This window comes from Anopheles ziemanni (genome assembly GCF_943734765.1).
Source record: "Anopheles ziemanni chromosome X unlocalized genomic scaffold, idAnoZiCoDA_A2_x.2 X_unloc_26, whole genome shotgun sequence".
Classification (NCBI taxonomy): Eukaryota; Metazoa; Arthropoda; class Insecta; order Diptera; family Culicidae; genus Anopheles; species Anopheles ziemanni.
The window spans coordinates 257,501-261,717 of NW_026689792.1; positions in this window are offsets into that span (position 1 = coordinate 257,501).

The following is a 4,217-nucleotide window of genomic DNA, read 5'->3' on the forward strand; positions in this document are numbered from 1 at the left end:
AGTAATGTGCCCTCTTCCACATAGGGCAAGCTAGAATGAACTATCTTACCCAGGACCGCCGAAGCGGCGTGGACCAGTGGAGGACTACACAATTAAGAGGTTTGATATCGACTTGTGTGTTTCAATAGGGTACCGATGGTATGTTTTGAACCGATTTGATTTAGCCATTCTGAAGTCATCACTTGGTTGAAGCGCTGAACTAGGGAGGGGCATCGTTTACATTACTTGTATATATATTGGTTTTCGCATGCTCTACTAGGTTAATGTCATAGGGTTGGCTATCGAGCATGCCCAAGTGATGACTTGATTGTGTGCTTGCTTGAATTCTTCACATTTCATACCATCGGTGAGTTGTCGAATCATTCCTCGATCATAACCTTCGTTCTTGGTTCATGTATGCTCTCTTCCACATAGGGCAAGCTAGAATTAACTATCTTACCCAGGACCGCCGAAGCAGCGTGGACCAGGGGAGAACTATACTTTGTCTTGTATGCCCTCTTCCACATAGGGCAAGCTAGAATTAACTATCTTACCCAGGACTGCAAAGCAGCGTGGACCAGTGGAGGACTATACTTTGTTCATTACACCACAGTATTAAGTATGGTGTCCTCTTCCACATAGGGCAAGCTAGAACTAACTATCTTACCCAGGACCGCCGAAGCAGTGTGGACCAGGGGAGGACTATACTTTATACTTCACACACTAGCCATATTGAAGTCATCACTTGGTTGAAGCACTGAACTAGGGCGAGTCTATCGTTTACTTTGCATTGGGATAATACGCTGCATGCTCTCTTAGGTTAATGTCATGTGGTTGGCTATAGAGCATGCCCAAGTGATGACTTTGTTTAAAGCTCAACAGGTAGAGTATTATGTCCTCTTCCACATAGGGCAAGCTAGAATTAACTATCTTACCCAGGACCGCCGGAGCAGCGTGGACCAGGGGAGAACTATACTTTGTCTTGTATGCCCTCTTCCACATAGGGCAAGCTAGAATTAACTATCTTACCCAGGACTGCAAAGCAGCGTGGACCAGTGGAGGACTATACTTTGTTCATTACACCACAGTATTAAGTATGGTGTCCTCTTCCACATAGGGCAAGCTAGAACTAACTATCTTACCCAGGACCGCCGAAGCAGTGTGGACCAGGGGAGGACTATACTTTATACTTCACACACTAGCCATACTGAAGTCATCACTTGGTTGAAGCGCTGAACTACGGCGGGGTAATCGTTTACAGGTTATAATCATATAGCTGCATGCTCATTAGTAGATAATGGAATATTGTATGGCAATATGAGCATGCCCAAGTGATGACTTTGTTTCAAGCTCAACAGGTAGGGTATTGAGTCCTCTTCCACATAGGGCAAGCTAGAATGAACTATCTTACCCAGGACCGCCGGAGCAGCGTGGACCAGTGGAGGACTCTATACTTTATACTTCACACCACAGTATTGAGTACGACTTGCATAAAGCCCCTAATGAGAACCACGAGGGCTCTCTCAATGTAGAACCACGAGGGCTCTAGTACCGATTCTCTCGGTACGGCTTGGTCCGTGTTCCTTTATGCTTGTACTCTAAGTATTAAGTATAGTGTCCTCTTCCACATAGGGCAAGCTAGAACTAACTATCTTACCCAGGACCGCCGAAGCAGTGTGGACCAGGGGAGGACTATACTTTATACTTCACACACTAGCCATACTGAAGTCATCACTTGGTGGGGGTGAACTACGGCGGTATCTATCGTTTTGGTTCGGTCTATATAGGGTCGCTTGCATGCTCATTCGAATATAATGTAATTGTGTATGGCAATATGAGCATGCCCAAGTGATGACTTTGTTTCAAGCTCAACAGGTAGGGTATTGAGTCCTCTTCCACATAGGGCAAGCTAGAATGAACTATCTTACCCAGGACCGCCGGAGCAGCGTGGACCAGTGGAGGACTCTATACTTTATACTTCACACCACAGTATTGAGTACTTCTTGCATAAAGCCCCTAATGAGAACCACGAGGGCTCTCTCAATGTAGAACCACAAGGGCTCTAGTACCGATTCTCTCGGTACGGCTTGGTCCGTGTTCCTTTATGCTTGTACTCTTAGAAAGTCTCAACCCGGAGGTCTTGACTTTGATTGTCATAGTTGGACTACGACGGGGTATCCGACTCATCGAATACCCCAGAAGCACACCATCTTTCGGGTAGGCGGTACGCGTACCTCCGGACGCGGAAGTCTCAACCCGGAGGTCTTGACTTTGTATTGTCATAGTTGGACTACGACGGGGTATCCGACTCATCGAATACCCCAGAAGCACACCATCTTTCGGGTAGGCGGTACGCGTACCTCCGGACGCGGAAGTCTCAACCCGGAGGTCTTGACTTTGTATTGTCATAGTTGGACTACGACGGGGTATCCGACTCATCGAATACCCCAGAAGCACACCATCTTTCGGGTAGGCGGTACGCGTACCTCCGGACGCGGAAGTCTCAACCCGGAGGTCTTGACTTTGTATTGTCATAGTTGGACTACGACGGGGTATCCGACTCATCGAATACCCCAGAAGCACACCATCTTTCGGGTAGGCGGTACGCGTACCTCCGGACGCGGAAGTCTCAACCCGGAGGTCTTGACTTTGATTGTCATAGTTGGACTACGACGGGGCATCCGACCATTGCTGATCGAACACCCCTGATTCACCATCTTTCGGGTAGGCGGTACGCGTACCTCCGGACGCGGAAGTCTCAACCCGGAGGTCTTGACTTGGATTGTCATAGTTGGACTACGACGGGGCATCCGACCATTGCTGATCGAACACCCCTGATTCACCATCTTTCGGATAGGAGGTGCGCCCACCTCCGACGCGGAAGTCTCAACCCGGAGGTTCGGACTTAGAGATTTTCCCATTTAAAAGTTTTTCTCTTAGCCATACTGAAGTCATCACTTGGTGAACGATTGAACTAGGGCGGGTTAATCGTTTATAGGTATCATGTGGTTTGCATGCTCTCTTAGGTTAAGGTCATGTGGTTGGCTATCGAGCATGCCCAAGTGATGACTTTGTTTCACGCTTGCTTGATTTCTTCATGATTCCCTGTTATATAGTGTAATCATTCGAGAACAGGGAATCTTTGGTTTTGCTCAACAGGTATTGGATGTCAACTTGGTATCTAGATCGCATTAAGTCTCAACCCTTAGGTTCGGACTTGTATAGTGACATCTTGTTACGGTCTTGAGTCTCAACCCGCAGGTTCGGACTACTTAGTGTTTGATCGAATATAATATGGCAACTTGTGCCTTAGTCTCAACCCGCAGGTTCGGACTTCTGTTTATTTGGCCAATGTATGTATAAGGCAACTTGTGCCTAAGTCTCAACCCGCAGGTTCGGACTTGTTAGTGTTTCGTCAACTTTCATATGGCAACTTGTGCCTAAGTCTCAACCCGCAGGTTCGGACTTGTGTATTTGTTCGAAGTCATGTATAAGGCAACTTGTGCCTAAGTCTCAACCCGCAGGTTCGGACTTGTGTATTTGTTCGAAGTTATATATAAGGCAACTTGTGCCTAAGTCTCAACCCGCAGGTTCGGACTTCATAGTGTTTCGTCAATGTTCATATGGCAACTTGTGCCTAAGTCTCAACCCGCAGGTTCGGACTTCTATAGTGTTTCGTCAACTTTCATATGGCAACTTGTGCCGAAGTCTCAACCCGCAGGTTCGGACTTCTATAGTGTTTCGTCAATTATCATATGGCAACTTGTGCCGAAGTCTCAACCCGCAGGTTCGGACTTCTGGAAGGATCACTTGGCCACTAATGATCCTTCCGCAGGTTCACCTACGGAAACCTTGTTACGACTTTTACTTCCTCTAAATCATCAAGTTCGGTCAACTTCGATAAAGCAGACGCGGTTCACGAGGATCCAGCGAACGATCATCTCCAAAGACCTCACTAAATAATCCATCGGTAGTAGCGACGGGCGGTGTGTACAAAGGGCAGGGACGTATTCAACGCTGGCTGATGACCAGCACTTACTAGAAGTTCCGAGTTCATATGGACCATTGCAATCCATAATCCCTACTAAGTGAGTATTTGAGTGATTTCCCGTTCCTCTCGGAATAGGAGACACGCTGCTACCCACATTGTAGCACGCGTGTAGCCCAGAACATCTAAGGGCATCACGGACCTGTTATCGCTCGATCTCATTTTGCTAAACACAAATTGTCCTGCTAAG